This window comes from Danio rerio, chromosome 6 (assembly GCF_052040795.2).
Source record: "Danio rerio strain M-AB ecotype USA chromosome 6, GRCz13ab, whole genome shotgun sequence".
In the NCBI taxonomy this organism is placed as follows: domain Eukaryota; kingdom Metazoa; phylum Chordata; class Actinopteri; order Cypriniformes; family Danionidae; genus Danio; species Danio rerio.
The window spans coordinates 44,614,143-44,638,568 of record NC_141026.1 but is presented as its reverse complement, the minus strand read 5'-3'; the positions used below and the strand labels follow the sequence as shown (position 1 = coordinate 44,638,568).

General features: G+C 34.0%; 4 long non-coding RNA genes across 7 annotated transcripts in view; all 4 read right to left on the bottom strand.

Annotated features, from left to right (window-relative positions):
* LOC147836450 (uncharacterized) overlaps nt 1–24,426 on the bottom strand; it is a 122,739-nt gene that overhangs the window by 1,796 nt on the left and 96,517 nt on the right. Inside the window, exon 2 of the long non-coding RNA XR_015494045.1 lies at nt 21,619–21,683. This is a non-coding gene — a long non-coding RNA (uncharacterized LOC147836450). The remainder of the gene's footprint in view (nt 1–21,618; nt 21,684–24,426) is intronic.
* On the bottom strand, nt 101–14,377 carry LOC147843603 (uncharacterized). Its single transcript, XR_015494040.1, has 3 exons — nt 12,649–14,377; nt 1,602–4,235; nt 101–1,290 (listed from the first exon to the last, which is right to left on the bottom strand). It is a non-coding gene; the product is annotated as an uncharacterized LOC147843603 (long non-coding RNA).
* LOC147843604 (uncharacterized) lies at nt 4,991–12,542 on the bottom strand. 3 transcript variants are annotated; one of them, XR_015494030.2, is made up of 14 exons: nt 12,465–12,542; nt 12,057–12,184; nt 10,823–10,856; nt 10,631–10,660; nt 10,470–10,539; nt 10,116–10,145; nt 9,950–10,019; nt 9,837–9,864; nt 9,588–9,617; nt 9,411–9,480; nt 9,011–9,055; nt 7,910–8,043; nt 7,700–7,831; nt 4,991–5,270 (listed from the first exon to the last, which is right to left on the bottom strand). It is a non-coding gene; the product is annotated as an uncharacterized LOC147843604 (long non-coding RNA). The 3 variants fall into 3 exon arrangements; XR_015944654.1 differs by having other exon boundaries at nt 7,910–8,040; XR_015944655.1 differs by lacking the exons at nt 9,837–9,864; nt 9,950–10,019; nt 10,116–10,145.
* On the bottom strand, nt 14,846–17,799 carry LOC147843602 (uncharacterized). Of its 2 annotated transcripts, none has more exons than XR_015494032.1 (6): nt 17,548–17,799; nt 17,123–17,229; nt 16,037–16,163; nt 15,776–15,861; nt 15,486–15,528; nt 14,846–15,388 (listed from the first exon to the last, which is right to left on the bottom strand). It is a non-coding gene; the product is annotated as an uncharacterized LOC147843602 (long non-coding RNA). The 2 variants fall into 2 exon arrangements; XR_015494033.1 differs by having other exon boundaries at nt 17,123–17,221; nt 17,548–17,594.

Genomic DNA, 24,426 nt, shown 5'->3' with positions numbered 1-24,426 from the left:
TGTATATCCTGACTCCCTCTCTCTCTTTGTACTTGGCTGGATTTGTGCGCCTGGCAAAAACTAAGAAAAAAGATGCATGGAAGGAAGAAAGAAAGACAGAAAGAAAGAAAAAGAAAGAAATGAAGAAAGAAAGAAAGAAAAAAAAAGAAATAAAGAAAGAAAAAACAAAAGAAAAAACAAAAGAAAGACCAAACAAAACTGATGCATGCAAAATTCCTTTGAAAAAATTGATTTTATCTTACCGTAAATCTAAATTAAATAATTGCTATAAAGTATTCAATTATCTTATTTGCTTTAAGAAATCAGTGTAAATGTCTTATTTGCATATGGAATTCTAAAATTTACTAACAGGTTATTTTAGATATGCTTTTGGTTTCAGTCTAATTAGCGTCTTATACTCTGTGAGCCTGGCAATAACTAGAATTATGACTTTAAAAAAAGTAAGACAACCAATACAATTCCAACGCAAACAAGCTATTTGTGAAAAGTTTAAAGTTAACTTGTTACAACTCACAAATGTTTTTTTTGTTTTTTGTTAACTTGTTGCTTTTAAGGCAACAGGTGCAACACAGGTTTGCTAAGCAGCAACATGAGGTAAACCACCAAGCCAGCATCACCATTTCCCCCTTTTCACTTCTGTGAACTCATGCTGTGAAGTCTCATATACTTGAAAAACATGTCTGAATAATGGGCCTAGTACATTTAGGCCTAGAAAAACATGTGGGGAATAGAATAGATGGGGGTAATATAGGGGGCTAGAGGCAGACAACAATGACAAGATGCTAAACAAATGAGTAAAAAAAATAATGGTTTGATTTTTGTTATGGCATTTAATGTATATGATATTCAAAAATGTAAGATTGCACAACTAAAGCTTCTTAGCTTCTTAGCTTATCAGTGCAACAAAATTCAGAATTGTGGCATTCAAGAGATTTTTTCTCACTACCCCAAAAATAAAAAAGACAAGAATCTTTGACCAGATAAAATTAGACCAGAAAAAGAATGCAGAGCTTTACTTTAGACTCCCACTTAATACAACTCAACACATTCATATACACACACTGACCACTTTATTAAGTTTATTAGGTTCACCTTAAGGCAAATTTCTAATTGGCCAATCACATGGCAGCAACTCAATGCATTTAGGCATGTAGACATGGTTAAGACGATCTACTGCAGTTTAAACTGAGCATCAGAATGGGGAAGAAAGGTGATTAGAGTGACTTTGAACGTGGCATGGTTGTTGGTGCCAGATGGGCTGGTGTCAGTATTTCTGAAACTGCTGATCTACTGAGATTTTCACGCACAACCATCTCTAGAGGTTTATAGAGAATGGTCCGAAAAAAAAAGAAAATATCCAGTGAGCGGCAGTTCTTTGGGCGCAAATGCCTTGTTGATGTCAGAGGAGAATGTCCAGACTGGTTCGAGCTGATAGAAAGGTCACAGTAATTCAAATAACCACTCATTACAACTGAGGTATACAGAAGAGCATCTCACGTCAAACCTTGAGGCAGATGGGCTACAGCCGCAGAAGACCACACCAAGTGCCACTCCTGTCAGCTAAGAACAGGAAACTGAGGCTACAATTCACACAGGCTCACCAAAATTAGACAATATAAGATTGGAAAAATGTTGCCTAGTCTGATGAGTCTCGATTTCTGCTGCGACATTCAGATTGTAGGGTCAGAATTTGGTGTCAACAACATGAAAGCATGGATCTATTTTGCCTTGTATTAATGGTTCAGGCTGGTGGAGTTGTAATGGTATGGGCAATATTTTTTTGGCACACTTTGGGCCCATTAGTATTGAGCATAACACAACCTACCTGAGTATTGTTGCTGACCATGTACTTCCCTTTATGACCACAGTGTACAAATCTTCTGGCTACCATGTCATAGAGCAGCTTTGGGGAGATTTGCATCATGGATATGCAGCTGACAAATCTGCAGGAACTGCATAATGCTGTCATAAAAATATGAACCAAAATCTCTGAGGAACATTTCTAGAACCTTGTTGAATCTGTGCCAGGATTGAGGCAGTTCTGAAGACAAAAGGGGGTCCAACCCAGTACTAGTAAGGTGTACCTAATAACGTCGCCAGTGATTGTATAAAAATACTAGTGATACACTGATCTTGATTTTTCATGGCCGACATTATTTTTATTACTAAATTTGCTCATTCCAATACCAATTTAGAAATTTGGTAACCAAAAAAATTGATAAAATATGCACAATCACCTCACAGCAAGAAGGTCGCTGGTTCGAATCTTGACTGGGTCACTTGGCGTTTCTGTGTGGAGTTTGCATGTTCTCCCCTTGTTCGCGTGTGTTTTCTCCGAGTGCTCTGATTTCCCCAACAAGTTCAAAGACATGTTTTATAGGTGAATCAGGTGGGCTGAATTGTCCGGAGTGTATGAGTGTGAATGAGTGTGTGTGTGGATGTTTCCCAGTGATAGACTGCGCCTGGAATGGCATCCGCTGCGTAAAACATGTGCTGGATAAGTTGGCGGTTCATTCCACTGAGGTAAACCCGAATTAATAATAGGACTAAGCCGAAAGGAAAATGATTGTATGAATGAATGAATATGTGATCTGTTTTATCACAGGCTGAAATATCTGAAATGAAATAAAATTAGAGGCAAAAATTGCACTTTCATCATGATCCACAAAAATGTGCGACACATTAATGTGGGCCGTTACTTTGGCAGACAACTATACATTGTATAATCAAAGATGATGCAAAGTGTAATACCTTGTAGCTGTTAAAACCTTTTAAATACTTTTAAGGGCCTTAAATTTCTCTGAATTGATTTATCAACTTTTGAAGATCCTGCAATGGAAATTTGTCTGTTTTATCAATCTAATCATTTTTAAACAGTCAACATTGCTGCCATAGTTTAAAAGAAAATGAACAGCGAACAGATCAAATGGGTGAAACGGTCAAATGCCCAGCACGAGCTGATTCAATTTCATTACATTATATTACATTATTAGTATTCATTTTCTCTCCATCCAAAGATGTAGGAGGAAAAGAGTCAAGAGTTTGAGAACACAATGTGAATGATCCTCCATTGTATGATGAGCAAAAGACTCATTGTCTTGAGAAAGACAGAGTGAAAAATACACTACCCACACACACAGACTCTCCGCGGACTGCTATCGTCACAATTATTGGATATTCTGGGGAGATATGCTCAGCTCATGCCCTGTTACATGACCTTTACATTAGCCTGCGTCATCGATCTCTATAAAAACACCAAAGAACTTGCTTGAAGGCGCACATCACTTAAATGAACGCAGTTTATAACTATGAGCTTAATTTGCGCTGTAGGTCACCTAGGGGTCGTTTGCATGATTGCTAAATTTAATTATTATTTTTGAGGATTTGTACTTAACTGCAATTCAAACTGACAGTGTACATTCATTGAAGAAGAAATTATAGGCCTGTTTTAATTGCTCATACTGCATTTAAACAAAAAAGAAGAACTTTTTTTTACATTTAATTTTCTTAGGCATATTAAATATGGCAAACAGACAATCAAAGAGGCTGGAATCAGTGATATGTGTAGCACTTTTGAGATAGTTATACTTTTATGGAGAATATATAGCTTTAAGTATAAGTAAAATATAATGTTTGTTTTATTCTGTGTATTACTGACAACAGTAATTGTCCACCAAAAAAATTCAAAAGTTGTTGGTTTAATTTTAAACAAATAGTTTGAACAAGCAACAAATGTAATTTTTTGAGTGAATGAAGACAGACATTTCGGATTTCATTTAGGATATTTTTAATTGAGCAAATGTTTCATTCTGTACCTTTACTTTCACATGAAAACCATTTTTACAAGTCCATCTGGATCCAGTAAACCACTGTTATGTAAACCCATTAACACACTGCTTAAACCAGTCATTCCAACAGTGTAGATAAGACAGGTTTTAAAACAAAGATATTTATCTTGAGCAGGCAATTTAATGCCCAATGGCTAGTGTCTACTTTCCCTTGACCCTATAGGTGTCACTGGAAATGAATTTTTTATGTATCCATTCACTTTTTGGGATTTTAACGTTTACAGCTCTGCTTTACTATCCTGAATAAGTGTTTGGACATACCTTAATCTGACTGCATTGTACAGCTAAAGTCAGAACTATTAGCCCTCCTGAATTATTAGCCCCTTTTTTATTTTCCCCCAATTTCTGTTTAAGGGAAGGAAGATTTTTTAAACACATTTCTAAACACTATACACTCTAAAAAAAAATTCCGTAAAAAAACGGTAAAATGTACTGGCAGCTCATTACACAAATATTTTACCGTAAATTAAAAACGGAAAACTTCTGTTAATTGACAGTGTGTCCACATTAAAAAAAACTAAAAAATATCCGTTTTTTGACGGTTAAACTACTGTAAAATAACGAACCATTTTATAGTAATTTAAGGGTTTTCTATATTAAAAAACGGTTATTTTCTGTGTTTTTAAGGGTATACCAACAGTAAAAAAGCGGAACTATTTTGTGTTTTAATAGTATACCTACTGTAAAAAAACAGACAGATTCTGTGTTTTAATAGTATACCTACTGTAAAAAAACAGACAGATTCTGTGTTTTAATAGTATACCTACTGTAAAAAAACAGACAGATTCTGTGTTTTAATAGTATACCTACTGTAAAAAAACAGACAGATTCTGTGTTTTAATTGTATACCTACTGTAAAAAGAGGACTTTTTTGTTTTTTAATAGTATATATACAGTGAAAAAATGAACAGATTCTTTGTTTTAATGGGATACCTACTGTAAAAAAAAATATTATTTTACTAATTTAATGCTCTTCAAGCAGCATAGAAATAGCAGTTGGTAAGGATAAACCTATACATATGGGAAATACACTACTAATGGTTTACCATAGTAAAACAAAACATGTATTCCATACTGTATGTGTAGAGAAGCAGTAAATAGTTTGTTAACTGTGAACTTACAATGATTAGTACAAAAACAACTTTGCAATTAAAACAGATTCTTTAATGAATACAAATCATTTGAATTCCAAATAGCAAGTTATACACACAATAAATACATATTGACATGTGAATCACACAGTGAGAAGTCTTGGCAAATAATCTCAAAGCAAATTAGTTTTAAATGTTAGCTTTAAGATAATTGAGGACAAGTGGGCAAATTACAAGTACTTTACATTAAGAAACCAGGTTAACTGCAAGATGGCAGGAAACAGACGATACAACTGGGTCTTCTTCCGCTCCAATACTGATACTTCAATGGCTGTAAAAAAAAAAAAAAAAAAAGCATTACTATTGACATTTCACTTACAACTGGGGTAATTCCTTGCATGTCAATAGTTTACACAAATGAAAGTTTTATCATCATCTTCATGTCTCACTCTTGTCATTTCAAGCCTGTCTGACTGACATACTTCAACAGAACAAAATAGGAGAAATAGGAGCAACATTCTTTAAAATATGATATTTTGTGTTTTGCAGAGGAAACAAAGTCATACAGGTTTAAAATGTCAAGAGAGTAGGTAAATTATGAATGATCAATTATTCAGTTTTGGGTGAGAAATCACTTTAAGATTTTTCAAAATAAAGTGTAGGTACTTTTGACAATATTCGGAACAATAATGCAAGAGAGAAACAGTAATATAAACAAACTATGCTGGTAAAACTATAATAACTACAGGCTATGATTCATTTATGAAGCATTAGCAAATAGTGAATTCATTATCTGTTAAGCATTAACTCTACATTAATAGATGTTAGCAGTTGGTTATAAATACAGCTGCAAAATTTGCTACAGCTACAGTTTAATAATTGTGTTATCAAACTTAAATGATTGATTTTACATTACTATTTATAGATAAAAAAAAAAAATCTATATATATATATATATATATATATATATATATATATATATATATATATATATATATATAATATTATATTTAATATTGCATTATTTACAAAATTTCTTCCAGTTGTGGCCTAATCTAAAGTGAGGATTATTTATGATTTATAAATCCTTATAAACGACAGTTAAACCTTGCTGAATAGCAGGAGTGCCAAAATATAACATAAAACTGGATAAAACAACAATAAAATAATTTAATGATATATTACGATGCAACATTTCAGTGTTATTTAGCTATGTTTAAACTGTACAGTAATTTTATTTTAGATAAGATTTATTTTTCATTTAATACAATAAAATGAATTTCATTTTTAGAATATAACTGAATCTTTAATTGTGATTTATAAGGCGATTTACAAAGCATAAACAATCCTCACTTTAGGCTACAAAACTGGATGAAGTTAACAAAAGCACTTATTAAAATAAGTATTGTATATACTTTATATACTTATTTTTTATACTTTATATACAAGTATAACAATTACTATTCATTCATGTATTTTCCTTCAGCTTAGTGTGTGCTCACACTATGTATAGTTGCCTTGAACCAGGCCGAAGCACTCTTGTCCTCCCTCCCGTCTCCCCTGACGTCCCGCACTCACATTGCATTCGAGCCTGAGCACTCTTACATCATCGATGATGCGCTGTTTAGTTTAGGAAGTGCTCTCAGCACGGAGGAGAATTCTTTAGTTATATTGTTTTAGTCGTTTGGGATGCAGTAACACGCTGTCAAGAATTTCGCCGAACAGATCAGCCACTTTTGATGTTAATAAACAATCATAAACTCCTTGTGCTGCAGGAATAGGAGGTTTGCTAAAGGCGCAGCTGTGGTGCAGTAAGGGGTTTGCGTTCATTGAACAGTAATAGTGGTTAATTTATCCAAATCAAAGTCCCTTGCAAACTGTCATAGATTAAAGACACAAACCCCTCACTGCACAACAGCTGCACCTTTAGCAAACCTCCTAGTACCTGCAGCACGTTGACTTTGATTGTTTATGAGCGTCAAAAGTGGCTGATCTGTTCGGTGAAATATTTGACTGCGTGTCACTGCATATTGAACAACTAAAACGATATAAGAATATAAAGAAATTTCCACTGTGCTGAGTGAGAGCACTTGTTAAACTGAACAGTGCGTTATTGATGATGTAAGCATGCTCAGGCTCGAATGCAATGTGAGTGCGGGTCGTCGGGGGAGACAAGCACGCTTCCAGTTTCAAGGCAACTGTGCATAGCATGAGTACGCCCTTGGAAACACCCATACACACATTTACAAACACACTCATACATAACAGCCAATTAAGTTAATCAATTTCCCTATAGCTTATGTCTTTGGACTGTGGGGGAAACCGGAGCACCCGGAGGTCTTCTTGCTGTGAGGCAACAGTGCTAGCCACTGAGCCACTGTGCTGCCCAACTATTACTATATGCCTGAATAATAAGATATATAAATGTTAGTTTAAATAGTTTATTAACCATTTACTTACACATTCTGAATGATTAGAAAAAAAATACACCAACTATTCTTAAATTACTGGTTTGTAAATAATGCTATACTAAATTTAGTAATGAAAAATTAATCATTAACAAAATATAAAAACAAAATCATTAAGCACATTATAGATGTGCTTATAAGTCAAGATTACAGCATTTGCAGCTGTAGTTATAAACTGTATACTAAGGTCTGTTAATGTAGAGTTAAAGCTTAACAGAACTTTTTGCTAATGCTTAATAAATTAATCAATAGTGTTTAGTTATTATAAAGTATTACCGGTTTGCTTAATTACCTTTAAATCTTCCAAGGATTCTGAAAGTCTTTCTGGTCTGACAGGAATCGAAGGAGTTTAGATGGCATGTTTCTGCTTGGTGCACTTTTTTCTGCTATGGACCTACATTCTGGATAGTTACTCAGCATGCTCCTGTTGTAAATACAACAAACATGTATCAACTTACTTGTCTTATAAAAATGAAATAAACTTAAAAATGTAAAAACATACCTTCATATAAACTCCAGAGTCAGGGCTGCTTCCTTAGGCTACATAATGTTTAGCACATAAGAGACTAAACATGTAGCTCACCACAATTAGGGGACAGCTCAATGATCTTGTTATTGTGACTGTGGACTCTTCTTCTGAAAAAAAGAAAAGAAAAGTGAGTTGTGTGTTGGGTCTGGTACACGTCCACATGGAAAGAACCTATATAAACATATGGTTTAATATAGGTTTTGATTTAGGTTTTTGAAATATGTGACAAATATAAAATATAAAAGTTTTCCTATATTACATGTACATATATGGGTACACATATGCACACCTATATGGTAAATTATTAATATTATTAATAATATTATAAATATTATGTAAAATTATTCAAATACATGTCTGCTACATAATTTAAAAGAAATTAAAAAATATATATTTACTTAATCAAATATTACAAGAAATAATTATAGTGCAAGAACAAAAATAAGGCAAAAAAAAACAATAAAGGAAAGAAAAAAAATGTAAAAAAATTATAAACCATTTTGTTTTACATTTCTTTCTTTTCCACTATCTTTATACAAGAAAGAATTGACCTTGAAAATGTTTCAGGAAAACGTGTAGACATCATAGCTTTCCATCTCCTCTCACTTATTTGCCATAGTTAAATTCCATAACATGCCAATAACATGTGATACAAAATTCAAGTGGCACATACATAAGTTTTTCGCATTTTTTAAGTTAGTTCTTACCCAGAGAGCAAACCTACGTTAAATTAACATTGAATAAATGTTAAAACATCAATCAAACTATCATTGAAACAACGTTAAAAAGTCACCACTGATTTTTAGGCAGTTTTCCACCCTGAAATAATGGTAATTCTATGATAATAAATAGACAAAACTGTCCCAAAATCAGCATTTATTCAACCAAAATTAAATCTTATTTTTTTACAATGAACCCAACATTAAATAAAATGTTAAATCAACCACACTATCATACAATTAATGTTGAAATTTAAAGTAGATTTTTAGCCAGTTTTGCATCCTGAAATAAAGTTATTACAATGACGCTAAATAGATTAAACGGTCACAAAATCAGCATGAAGGCCTGGCTCACCATCAAGATTCCCACATTGAAATTGTCTCTCTCATCATCAGGTGGCTAAGAGAGAAAAGAAAAGAGATTCAGCAGTGGACCAGTTATTTCCTTATCACTTTAAACAGACATTACCAAAATAAAGAACTTGTAACATTTCAAATGATGCAAAAATAAATAATAATAATAAATAACTGCTTGGTTCATTTAACAGATTACAGTAGCAGGTTAAAAAACCCAGATAAAACACCCACATCAACCCAGTACTTTTTAGTTTGAATACATGTTAACAAAATTCAAAACTTACTGAAGCAAAATGTGTTCATGTAAACACTTAGTAAAAATATAGGTACAAGTAATTGGTTTGCCAAATAATAAAAATAAAAGCATCAATATCAAACAAAAACCCTGACCATTTTACCTCTTAAACTTGGAAGTTTACTGTCATCCCCTGTATTAGGTACAGATGGTCCAGCACAACTGCCTGAGTTCTGAAAGAGCAAACACATTCTTGGTAAAATGACAATAGATGCAATGCTAAATATAAATCATTTTTTATTTTAATTTTTTGTATTATTTATAAAAATGCAGTACTGACCAGTCAGCATCAATTTTTACACCAACACACCTACAACAAAAATAACACTCATTCAGTTTGAAACATGCAGCACATGCAGCACAGTCTACTTTTATACTTTACAAACTTTGTGGATAATAAAAAAAAAATGAAAACATTTAAAACCCCAGCTGTATTTTATTTCATTTGTCCATATTAATTCAAATTCAGTTTGGATTGAATGTAAGATTTAAGATTTTTATTTAGATTGCTGTGAAAATGTACCTGTACCTTGTATTTATAACCAAAATTACAGAACCTGGAAATCAACAAAGCAAAATATCAGTGAACCTTATATGTACAAAACACTTAAAACCAAACAGAAAAAACGCTGAACATTTTACCTCTTAAACTTCAAAGTTTACCGTCATCTCCTGTATAAGGTACAGAGGGTCCAGCACAACTGCCTGAGTTCTGAAAGAGCAAACACATTCTTGGTAAAATTATAATAGATGCAATGCTAAATATAAATCATTGTTTATTTTTTTGGTTAAAAAATGCAGTACTAACCAGTCAGCATCACTTTTTACACCAACACACCTACAACAAAAATAACACTCATTCAGTTTGAAACATGCAGCATGTAGTCTACTTTTAAACTTTAAACTTTGTAAATAACAAAAAAATGAAAACATTTAAAATCCCAGGTGTATTTTATTTCATTTGTCCATATTAATTCAAATTCAGTTTGGATTGAATGTAAGATTTAAGATTTTAATTTAGATTGCTGTGAAAATGTACCTGTACCTTGTACTTATAACTAAAATGACAACATAAACATAAAGCAAATCTTATATCATATATCAGTGAACCTTATATCTACAAAACACTCAAAATCAAACAGAAAAACCCTGAACATTTTACCTCTTAAACTTGAAAGTTTACAGTCATCTCCTGTATAAGGTACAGAGGGTCCAGCACAACTGCCTGAGTTCTGAAAGAGCAAACAAATTCTTGGTAAAATGACAATAGATGCAATGCTAAATATAAATCATTATTGTTATGGTTAAAAATGCAGTACTAACCAGTCAGCATCAATTTTTACACCAACACACCTACAACAAAAATAACACTTATTCAGTTTGAGACAGTCTACATTTAGACTTCACAAACGTTGTGAATAATAAAAAAATGAAAACATTTAAAATCCCAGGTGTATTTTATTTCATTTGTCCGTATTAATTCAAATTCAGTTTGGATTGAATCTAAGAATTTACCTGTAACATGTACTTATAACCAAAATGAAAGAACCTGAAAGTCAACAAAGCAAAATATCAGTGAACCTTATTTGTGCAAATAAAACTCACTTAAAATCTACATAAAAAGATTTCATTTGCGATAACACCATGTGTAGTTCACTCTATTATCAAGGTTTCATTAAAATAAAACTCCTGATCTCCTAATAGTAAAGAAAGTATTGTTTGCTATAATGAATCGAACTGACAATTAGTTTGAAGAATTTTAAGACTGTGGAGGAACAACTCATCTTTATATCTTCATATTAGCTGCCCTTGAGGTTCTTAAAAGTGAATAAATAAATATCAATGACAGTTCAACTCGACTACAACAAACATTTAATTGTGTGCTTTAAGGTACACGTTGTATTTGAGGCCGAAAACGCATGACAGTGTAAACACTATAAATACTTTTAAATGTCACACACGTACTGTATCACTCTGTTATCTCTGTACACACAAACACGCGTCGCGAAATGCGGAAGTTTTTTTTTTTGTTCCATTTGGCGAGCGTTGTTAAATTCCATAACACTCTCATCAGTTCTTGCTTCTTATTTGCGTCTATTACCCCAGTTTGTCACGCGGGATGAATGAAATGTTCATGAGTTAAAGTGAAACTGCCGAACTGCAGTTAAAGTCAGGCATCCTGCTGATTTGATTCATAAGGGCACTTGTTTGTCAGACGGCTCACCGGTCAGGTATACATCCGCGCTAAAATATCAAAGTATGAAAGTCACCCAGCTCCCAACCCAACGTTGAGAATAGATTAACGGCGATATATTTTTTTTTTTACCGCGCGATAAGTCTCGCGTTAACGCAGCACGTTAATGCTGATAACGGCCCACCACTAATAAAAACTTTACGAGTGTGTATTTCCCCTCATACCGAGTTACAAATGCCTCCAATTCACGCGAGTCTAACTTATAACTTACTTAAAAACCAGCAAAGCTGTTCCACTGAAACTCGGTCACACAGCCTTAATACGTCGGTCAAACTAAAGCTAACATTTGATAACGTCAGTAAAAATATGAAATTAGTCATTAATATGCAAACAAACACAGACGGTTACGAGCGTTTGAAACACGTTAACGTTAGTGTTCATTAAAGGTAACGTATATCAACCAAACTACACAGTGACACAAACTTTGAATGCTATCCCTTGTTCAATGCACTGTACAAAGAAAACATTTATATTTCTATAAAATAATTAACATACCTTTTACACTCTTACAGACAAACTGACGTTTACCGTTAAGTTAATCCAGTCAGGCGAGGGAGTGAGTGGGTGATTGGACGTCACGCCACTTCCCGCGCACGGCAGTTTAGAAAAATACGGACAAACAACTGTAAATGAACAGATATCATATTTACTGATGAGAAAAACGTATAAAAAGGTAAAAAATCATTAGGTAAATGCTTGTTTAAATTACATTTAACCACTCATAGCTCAGTTTGATCTTAATGAAATAAAGTCTGATCTTATTAACAATATTAAACGTAATTCACTGCTGTACTTTCCATGGGCGCTTCATAAAAGACAAAAATCATTTTAAATAACGATAAAAAGGTAATAAAGCAGTCTTTTAACTAAAATATTGTTATATGTTTTATTAATCGTACTTACCAGGGAAAAAACAGAGGAAGAAATATGTCCCGGTGTCCATCAAACGCTGTCTGAGCTGCGATCCCCTTCCCACAATGCAATTCGAAAATGTATATAAACGGAAAAACACCCGTAATACGTGTATACGGAAAAAATCTGTTAAAATATACAGTCATTTAACTGTTATTTTACAGATTTTTTTTACAGTGTAGTTTCAATAGCTTACTTTATTTACTTTTATTTTATCTTTGCCATGATGACAGTAAATAGTATTTGACTAGATATTTTTAGGATACTAGTATTCTGCTTAAAGTGCAATTTAAAGGTTTAACTAGGGTAATTAGGTAAGTTAGGGTAATTAGGCAAATCATTGTATAACAGTGGTTTGCTCTGTAGACAATGTAAAAAATATTGCTTAAGGGGGGTAATAATTTTGACCTTAAAATGCTTTAAAAAATAAATCTGCTTTTATTCTAGCCAAAATAAAACAAATAAGACTTTCTCCAAAAGAAAAAATATTATTGGAAATACTGTGAAAAAATATTGCTCTGTTACACATCATTTTGGAAAAAAAGGTAATAATTTTGACTTTGTTTTGATTTTCAACTGTTTATATATTTTAGTAACAGTGACTGTTTTCAGTAGGATGCAGATTCATAGCCACCACAGTGTAGAGATATTTAGATTCCCAATAAACTTTAACTAAAATACATAACTTGCTTTTTTATTTCTCTTCTTATATCTTTTCTTTCTTACACTGTAAAAAATGTATGACAAAACTTCATGACAACAAATGTTTTTGTTACTTTAACTTAATGTAATAATCAATCACGTTTAATCAAAAGGTTTTAGCTATGCTATTTGTTACTTGAATCAGGTTTGAACTAACATTTTTATCTATACAATGTTAAACATAATAATTTTTATCAGTTTGACTGATTTAAGTTGAGATGAATAGAAAAGTTCATTGATTCAACTACAACATTTAAGGCAGGAAGAATTTTTTCACAGAGTATTTTTCTTCTTTATTTTACTTTTAAAAAGCCATTTAAAAATTACAACTGTATCCCAATTGCTGCAAATTATTATTTATGGGAACATTATTTTGACAGTACACTAGTGGTATTTTTCACAGTGCTATTTCTTCTTTAAAAAACATTTGCACGTGTAAAAATCTTTTTTTCAACTTTAAAATACTTTCACTTTCTAATGTTTATTAATAAATGTAAAGCTATAAAGGCTTAAACTTTTAAAAAATAAATAACTATTTTTAATTTTGTAAAAAAAAAGAAAGAAGGTTTATCGTACTTCATTATTATTTTAATAGTAACAGGCGACGCAATGGCACAGTAGGTACTGCTGTTGCCTCACAGCAAGAAGGTCACTGGTTCGAGCCTCGGCTGGGTCACCTGGCCTTTCTGTTTGGTGTTTGCATGTTTTCCTTGCATTCGCGTGGGTTTCCAGTCCAAAGAAATGTGGTACAGGTGAATTGAGTAGGCTAAAAAAATTGTCTGTAGTGTATGAGTGTGAATGAGTGTTTGTGGATGTTTCCCAGAGATGGGTTGCAGCTGGATGGGCATCCGCTGCGTAAAAACCTGTTGGCGGTTCATTCCGCTGTGGCAACCCCGGATTAATAAAGGGACTAAGACGAAAAGAAAATGAATGAATGAATGAACGAATAGTAACAGTATAGTGGTATTATTTTGTTGTTATTATTATTATTTTTAACTGAGAGCATTTTTGCATATGGAAACAAATATGAATTTTATGCAAATTGATGTTTAATGCTGTAACCATATATTTGTATCAATGTATATACTCTACCAGTCAAAAGTTTGGGGTAGTAGGATTTTTAAATTAAGTTTTTTTATTAAGGTCACCACAGCGGAATGAACCACTAACTTATCCAGCATATGTTTTACGCAGCGGCTGCCCTTCCAGCTGTAACCCATCACTGGGAAACATCCATATACACCCATTCATACACATTCACCATGGACAATTTAGCTTACCCAATTCACCTATACCACATGACTTTGGACTTGTGGGGGAAACCGGAGCACCCGGAGAAAACCAACACAAGCACGGGGAGAACATGCAAACTCCACACAGAAACAGAATCGCTGTGAGGCGATTGTGCTACACAGCAAAATATGGGAACCCAAAACAACTCTATGGGTGTTAATTTCAACACTTTGAAAGTGTCTCATGGGGTCCACTCAAAACAAAGTTAAATCAACACTTTCAAAAGGGTTGGCACATTGACACCGAAGTAAGGGTTAATTTTAACTCTGGGCAGAGTTAAAAAATGTAACTATATTTAACACCGCCTGGTGTAATATATTTATTTTATTCAACTCTCTTGAGTGTAAATATGGTAAAAAGGTCAAATAGACTGTAAATTATAAAATAAAAAACATTTTATTTGAAAACATTCACCACTTCAACAATTCATTCAGTTTTTAAAATGCAACAATGTCAAATATGCTTTAAATGTTTTATTAGTACAGACAGTATCAACAAAATATGTATGACCAGTGCTCAAAAAGGCTGTTTAAGTCCTTTGGTCCAAACTTGATGTGTTATCAGAGCAATTTGAAAGTTCAATATAGCGTCACTCATAGTTTACTTCTGAACTCATAGTTTTCTTGTGAAATGACATTTTAAACAACTTGGCGTGCAAATCTTTCACTTCGGGTGTTTCCTTGGTCCTCCATATCAAACACAGCAGTTTAAATGAAGGTATAAATGCTGTAAACTTGTGTGAAAACAAACTGGAGCTAGGAAATCTCATCAAGCATGTCCTGTGAATGAAGTGCTTCCCAGCCACAGGATGACCTTTTTATCCATGACGATGTAGTAGCTGCTGATCGCTCGTCTGGTGGTTCCTGATGCACGGATATAGGGTGATGCTCATCTAAGAACTCTTCAAGACTCCAGCATGACTAAGAAAAATGTTTGAAAACAAATTGCAATCAAATTCTATGATATATTTAAAAGAACATTTAAAGTAAATAAAACATTCAAGAAATCTAAACTCACCTTTTGAAAATCTTCATGATGATCCACAACTTGACTCTCCCAGCTGGTTGAGGTGACAGGATATGGAAAAGTAGAAAAAACACATGAACAGGCAGCTGTCTGTCCAGAATGCTGAATTTAACACAACACTTGGAGCAAAATTTAGAGGAGCTTAAAATCTTTTATATCATTTAGTGATGCTGACTTCCCCAAAATATTGGCCACAGTGTAAAACATATTCATAAACTTCATGAACAACAGTTTTCTGTAAGCGTGTACGTGCGTGCGTGCGCGCGTGCATGTTTCTTTACCAGATTCAACTTGTTAGGCCCTTTCAGGTCCAGTATTGATGCCACCTTTACTGGAGTCTAGCAAATGTTTCAGGTCCAAATATAATCTAAAATATTAGGATAAGCAGAAGAGGAAAAGTGCAAAGTAAAGAGCAAAACATTATTTAAGTAACAGTTCACCCACAATACAAAACTTATCACCTTCATGTCATTTGTTATTCTCTAATGCTCTAATACCCTCTCAGCTTATGTGAAACAAATACAGAACTTTATCAAACATACCTTCATTATTATCACCACATATGACCAAGAAGGTGTGCTTGGTCATTTCACCAACTCTGGAAATACACCATCCGTCTCTAATCAGCCACCGTCACAGGGTCTTGTGTTATTGTATAGAGAACTGTGCCTGTTAAAAAAACAACAAAAAATTAGTATCTAACACATATGCATAACCTTCAGATAAAAAAAAGAGAGATGAACATCACAAAGTATGCCTCACACTTTTTCAGATATCTTTTGATTCAGATGTTGATTATTGATAAAAAATCTACAAATCAAACCTGTATCATCATTAGGCTGCTCAAATATGAATCAGTTGATTAATTTTACAGACAGGTGGCTGTTTACAACGCACTAAATTGTCTTTAATAAAAAGGAAAATTTTGTGTACAGTACATGCTAAGTTTAGCCTATAGTTTTAAGCACAATATCATGCGGGAGAAAAAGCTTGACTAAGATGTTCCTGACTACAGAAATAGTCTAACTTACTAACGTCAGACACCCCGAGTTATGAAAAGTAATTTTCGGGGGATACAGAGTTGATTTGCGGGAGGTAGCGGGAGAGATGAGAACCTGAAGAGCAATGGGATGAGTTGCGCGCGACGTACCTGAAGAGCGGTGGGGGTGACTTGCGCGCGACGTACCTGAAGAGCTGGGAGGGATGCGGTGGAGAGGGGTGTGCAAACTGTTTAATGACCGGGCGGGAGACGCGCGATTTCCGGGAGATTATCATTCATTTGCGGGCATCTACTTGGGCATCTGGGAGTCTCTGTGCATTTGCGGGATAACGTTAACGTTAGTCCCACAACTTCCGGGAGACTTCTGTAACGTTAAATGTCTGAGAAAGTGCAAACGCGGTCATTTAAAGACATTAATGTTAACATTCCGACTTTAATGGTTGTCAACGCTTAATACAATTCAAGTGTACGTTATCACGCGAGTCTATGAACTAACGGGACGGCCACGAATGAACCAGTTTAAAAGGGCTGCGGTGTTTAAAATAACCAAATTAACGTACACGAATAACAAACAATCATATGTTTTAGTCAGGAAGCCTTTTACAAGTAAGCATGTTCATTTACTCACCAGATATGTTTTAGAAACTCTCCAGAGCTTATGGAAACCGTCCTGTGTTGCCGTTAGCATCCGGGCAGAGTAGGATAGGCTGCTCCGGGGATTCCCTCCCTAGTTTGCTTCGAATTAAAGGAGAAGTGTCGATTTTATTTTACAGATGGGTAACAACGCACAAAATGGCATTAAGCGTGACAGAAATGTGTTGAACATGTACATTTGATGTTTTTATGCACTATATGCGTGAGCATATATAAAAACATTCTTGAAAAGAAGTGAATAGTAATGCAGTTAAGCTAGATACACAAACGACCATGAATAAACCGCAGAAGATTAAAATTGTCACTCCATTCTAAAGTTATTAACTTAACAATATGTTTACAACTGTATTTCCTTAAAGAAAGTCAGTAAAATACCAACATTTAGGTAGTTTGACTCACCAGTTGCTGTTCTAAACCTCAGATGGAAAATGGCGTCTGGAAAATTCTTCAGTGACTGGGGCTGCATGAATTCCCGGATGTTGGAAATAACACCACCAAGTGTTGAAAAGATAACTCCTTGATTTCGCACTGAATAAAATCAATTCTAACTCTTATTATATTCATTTATCAAAATCTTAACTCTTTAACGTCAACACTTTACTCTGAAATGCTTCAACACCGAGAATTTAACTCAGATGAATTTGCTGTGTAGTGCTACCCACTGTGCCACCATGCTGCCCATATTATTATTATTATTATTATTATTATTATTATTATTATTATTAATGTAAATAGTAATAAAAGCAATCATGACTGGAGTAATAATTTCATTTGAAACTACATACAATAATAAAGCTAGTTTTATACATATTAATATATATTTAACAATTGAATTTTTTTATATATCTAATAAATGCGGCGTTGATGAACAGAAGCATTTTCTTTAAAAAAAACAATTAAAAAAACCTGAACCCAAACTTTTGACCGGTAGTGTATGTATTCGTGAAAACCTTTGAGGCAACAAGAGTTGTGTGTAGTAGAGGGAGTGTGAATTATGACTGTAGGAATGTCACAAGAATCAACAGACCCCGTGCTCCCTGCTGTTCCTAGAATCAGTAACAGTTAATATCCGTCACCCCAAACCACTTACACACACACACTCATATGCACACACTGTCTCACACACAGCTCTATGAATCAGCAAACAGCGTTTCACATAATATCAGTGAGTAGCAGGAATGCAGATAGAAAAGTAAAAAAATAACTTGTTTTGAATTTGCCCAAAAGTAAAAGTTGAGCAAATTTGAAAAATCTCTCATCATTGAACATGTTTGAGTTTCTATCTTCTGTAGAACGTAAAAATAAGATAATATTGTGAAGAACAACTGGTAGCCATTGACTTCATTAACTTGAAGGATGTCAATATCTACCAGTACACTGAAAAAATGATTAATTGGATTTAAGTGGTTGCAAACAATTTATATGGGCTGTAATTTAGTAATGTTCAACTTAATTTGTTTGTTTGCAGCCCAAATAAATAGTTTGCAAACACTTTCCTTAAAAACGTAGTAAATCCATAAATAAACTATTTTTTACAGTCTGTTCAACTTTCTTCAAAATATCTTCTTTTGTGTTCAACACTTAAAAAAGTTTTGAGTTCATTTTTAATTTATTGGATGAACTACTCATTTAACAAAGGACTCCAAGCCTTAATGCACAAATTAAACCCTTTCGTTCAACATGCTTACTTAACAGTGAAACCCCTGCTGCCCAATGTTCTTCCATTATCCAGACATGTCTCGCAGAACATCTGGTTTTGTCTTTAGTCTGCTCAGTGTCTCACTCTGAGCACGTGCTGCAGTGTGAATGTGTGTTTGTATGGTAGTGTTATGTAAGTCCACTCCTCCCCTTCCTCCTCCATGTACTACACTGTGTCTGAAAGAGCTAATGTGCATGTTTTCGAGATCTCCATGTGTTCCACACATTGATTCATGGATTTTTGCAGGTGGACTGACAGGAACAAAAATGTTCAGACTAGTGTTCACAGCTCCTAGATCTTCAGCCCTGTAATTAACGCAGCAGATAAGCTTAATTTTGCCATTATGATGCTAATTGTAGAGTCTTAATATACATGTGCATTGATGTGACGTGCATTCAGAGGGGACAGATTTGATTTTCTCATTGTTCTTGTGCGATCAGAGGGTATTGTAGTTTAATACAATTAGCATCAAGGTAATTGCAGCACTTTCTCTCTCGCTTTTGTTCAGGTTTTTGAAAAATAAGGCATGTGCCTTTATTATCTTTCTTGGGCCGAGAACTACATGTGTTTAGGTGAATGTCTATGTAGGTACAGTTCATTCCCAAAATGAAAGTCGTCATAAAATGGACGTTAAGATTTTGCATACCTTGATGTACAATGCTTAACATAAATAAGTACACCTTATTTTGAAAATGAACATTTTTACCCGCCATCACGGTGGTGCAGTGGGTAACACGATCGCTTAACTTCTCAGTGCTACATTCCCAAAGACAGATGTGCCAAGCTTGAGGCATTGTATTCAAAAAGATTTGAGGCTGTTATTGCTGCCAAACGTGCATCAACAAAGTATTGAGCACTTATGAATTAATGATTATATGTACATGTGATTTTCCAGGTTTTTAATTTTTACAAATTTTTTCAACATTTAAAAAAAGTATTTTTTCACATTGTCATTATGGAGCATTGTGTATTGAATTTTGAGGAAATAAAGGAATGTAATCCATTTTGGAATAAGACTTTAACATAAAAATGTGGAAAAATTGAAGCGCTATGAACACTTTCCAGATGCACTATATGTGTGTGAATGAGTGTGTATGGCAGTTTCCTAAGACAAAAAGAATGAATGAATATTTTTATAAATTTCTTAGTGAATATAGGTTATAAATGTTGGTGCAGTTGAACAGAACAGAATATTAAACAGATATAATAATCAAAATTATATTTTAGTCACCGAACATCTTTAGAAATAGAAAGATAATAGATTTAAATTCATTAAAAAAATTGGGGGAAAAATGACAAACCACGAGGCGAGGCAGTGGCGCAGTAGGTAGTGCTGTCGCCTCACAGCACGCTGGGTCGCTGGTTTGAGCCTCGGCTCAGTTGGCGTTTCTGTGTGGAGTTTGTATGTTCTCGCTGCGTTCGCGTGGGTTTCCTCTGGGTGCTCCGGTTTCCCCCACAGTCCAAAGACATGCGGTACAGGTGAATTGGGTAGGCTAAATTGTCCGTAGTTTATGAGTGTGTGTGTGTGAATGTGTGTGGACATTTCCCGGAGATGGGTTGCAGCTGGAAGGGCATCCGCTGCCTAAAAACTTGCTGGATAACTTGTCGGTTCATTTTGCTGTGGCAACCCCGGATAAATAAAGGGACTAAGCTGACAAGAAAATGAATGAATGACAAACCACAAAATTTTAAATTTTTTTTGTTTCTCTTCAATTTTGCTTATATATGCACAATTTTTTAAATATATAAATTTGGGTGTACTAATTTTGGACAGTTATCATAAGTTATTTTGTTTGGTTAGCTCCAAATTTGGCTTCAGTGCTGACTAGTCTAATACAGTATAGGCACAAATATAATTTTGAAAAGCTTCCTATAGAGAAAATTCATTTAAATGAGAGATTTGTGAGGTGTGTACTCCTTTATGTTGAACAAAAAATAAATAAAATAACAGAGGAGTGAATTATGATTTTGTCCTTTGGGAACCGTTTAGATCATTGAAAAATGGAAGATTGACGAATAGACAAAAGCAAGGCAGAACAAGACACACCCTGCATAGCCCCGCCCTAAAGGCATTCTATGTGACCAGAAGTAAAGAAAAGTTTTTTTGGATGGGGGTGGGATGGTTATGGCATTTTATATACGATTATGAGGGCAAATGGATTTTTACAAAATAACAAAGTGCACAGATGCACACGTACACTCAAAAACATGCTGCATGGTTAAACTACTTGTTTACAATGAGTTAAAACAACACACATCATATTGTTTTGGGCGGACAGTTCAATTGTTTTATGTTCAATCCAATTCAATTTATTCATTTCTCAGTGAATATAGGTCATACATTTTAATGCAGTTAAACAAAACAGACTTATTAAACATATTTTTATTAAAATAATATTTTTGTGACCAAACTTACTTAGAAACAGAAAGATAGTACAATTAAATTAATATTAAATTCTGAACTTGCGAAGTATATGGACGGCCTCTGTGTGTAATGATTGTGTTTTATTGATGCTAAGGCCAGTAGTAAGTTTGAACAGTGCACAAGGGATATGTGTAACATTGAGTAGGGGGTGGGGCTTTATTTTTGCACTCCTCCTCTCAACTTTTACTCTCAATAAACTAATGATTAAAGAAATGTGGCTATGTATACTTTGCCCAAGCCATCAAACTGACATCATCAGAGAAAGACTGCCATTTCAGAGATGAAGCAAATGGTCAGACTTTAATTAAGGATTACCAAAAACAAATAGTTTTTTATGGTGTATTACCTTGCATTGATTAATTGTTCCCCTTTGGTAACACTTTACATCCAGTAAACGTCTTCTTCTGTAATCTAGAAGGAACAAAAGTGTCAATATTTGTTATGAACATTGTAATATTATTGGGAACAATGTGTGTGGGTGAATGTTGACAGGATGTTCAAATCTGGTTGGACTGATCCTTTACTTTCCTACTCAGAGAAAGGTTTCATGTGTAATGTGATCAGCTTTCTCTTCCACACTGTACGGCAAAGTGTATTTCTGTGGACTGAGCTTCCAGCAAACACTAATCTTATCTTTTTCTCTCACGTGTTTAGTGAGGTGGGTGACAAGCACAGTGTTTGATATCTAGTTAGAAATCATAAAATCTAAATACGTCTAAGACACTAAATATGTGTCCACAAATCATATGAAATTTCAGTTCTTTCCTCTAAGTGGAGAAATAATTAATATGATTTGAACCAAATTCCCTCTCTTAATGTTTATATAAAGTCAAACTACCACTGACAAGCCACAGTACACTTAAGTAAACAGAAAGTTAAATGTATACTTGTCGGCTGCTCAGTATTTGCATTCAGTTGTGTTTCAGATAAGAGCAACAGAATCTGCTGATAGTTTTTCTTATTTTTGTGCAGAATTTTATAAGAAAAAAAGATAAAAAAAAAATCGACTGGATCTGTGAGAATGATTTTTAGAGTATAGTAACAAAAAACTTTTATTGTTTAATTTATGTCAGGGTTTACAATGCAAATTCAAGCAGAATCACTTGTTTTGTAAATAAATAGGTCTCTCATGTAATATCTCTGCTAAAATAGATCTACTGAATATTACTTTACAAACTGTATTGTACATAAATCATATAAAGATTTGGATATTATTAATAATATTATTGAAATAATGTAAAAACTGAATAAATATATATTTACACACATTTACATGAGTAAATAAACAGACTCAATAACGGACTTAAAAATCTGCAGATTTGTGCAAAAGCAGTTTCCGTGTGGGTCGAACATCTATTAATATATATATATGTTTTTTTTTTTTCATTGTGTCAAAAGCTTGAAATAAAATTAAAGTGATACCTTCCCTGATGTAATATATTGTCTATGATTTCTATATAAGGATTAAGAATGTTATATATAATCTATAGTAAAATCTATTATATAATCAGTTTAAATCTGTGTCATTTTAATGATCTAATTTGTTGACATTATTTTAGAACCACTGAATTATTGTTGAATTATTGTTTTCTGATTATTTTGGATCTGGATGTGTATTATATGGGTATATCTCTGCAAATGTATTTCACGCTTCTTTTTACTTCAAATCAAAGAACAAAAAGAATCTTACATTGATAAGATTAGTTCACCGAACTATGTTTGATCTCTTTTATGTTGTTAATCTGGATTCAGTTTACTTAATGGACGTCAGTTTTTAATGTCTCCTAAAACCTTTAAGGCATAAGTCTCAAACTTAATTCCTGGAGAGCCGCAGCTCTGCATAGTTTGCTCCAATCCTATTTAAACACAGCTGATCCAACTAATCAAGCTGTTCAAGACTACTAGACAACACTAGATCAGCTGTGTTTGATCAGGGTCGGAGCAAAACAGTGCAGAGCTGCGGCCCTCGAATTGAGTTTGAGACCTATGCTTCAAGTAAAACAAAACATGTAAAAAATCTTACATTTTACAGTTTTTACCAATTTGTGAGAAAATAAAGAGAAAATCTCATTATGAAATAAATGTTCTTTTTTCCTCTTTTATATCTTAGGCAGAGAGAAAAAATAAAACAGGGGGAGTACTAACATGAAACTGTGTGGTCATGACTTCCTGTTACAGAGGTATGAGAATGAGGAAACACAAAAGGCTGTTATTCATCCATCACAATGAGTACTGAAACCAAAGAATACAGTCATGCGTAGCTAAAGATTGCTAAGGCTCACAAAATGGCAAAAAAAAAAAAAAAATCTAAAGCATTTGAAATTGCTAGTTCCTACATCAAGGCAATAATTACTGGTCTCTAGTAGTCTCAAACACCTTGATTAGCTGGATCAGCTGTGTTTGATAAGTGTTGGAGCAAAACTGTGCATAGCTGCGGCCCTCCAGGAATCCAGTTTAAGACCTATGCTATAGAGGATCTATATGTTTTTGATATGCACGGTGATAAGGAAGTTTGGCTGTTACTGTAAAATGATTCTCCACATAATCAAATTTTAGGGTCAGAAAAGGAAAGGAAGTACTCCAGCAACTGATACCATGGGCAAATAATGATGCTAATATTTTATTTATTTTATTTTTTATGGTAAACGTCTCCAATTGCTGGAGAGAAGAACAGATAGAAGGATGAAAAGACAGATAAACAGTGTAAACAGTGCATGAAAAATGCATAGACAAGATGGATGTACAGACTGATAGATGGACAGACTGATGGATGGATGGATGGATGGATGGATGGATGGATGGATGGACTGACTGACGGATGGATGGATGGATGGATAGATAGACGGAGGGACGGACGGATGGATGGACTGATGGACTGACTGACTGACTGACTGATGGACGGACGAACAGATGGATGGATGGATGGATGGATAAATGGATAGACAAACAAATGGATAGATGGATGGATGGACTAAGCGACGGATGGATGGATGGATGGATGGATGGATGGATGGACTTATGGATGGATGTATGGATAAATGAACTAATGGATGCATTGACGGATGGATAGATAAATGGACAGACAGACAGACAGACAGACAGACATAGATAGATAGATAGATAGATAGATAGATAGATAGATAGATAGATAGAT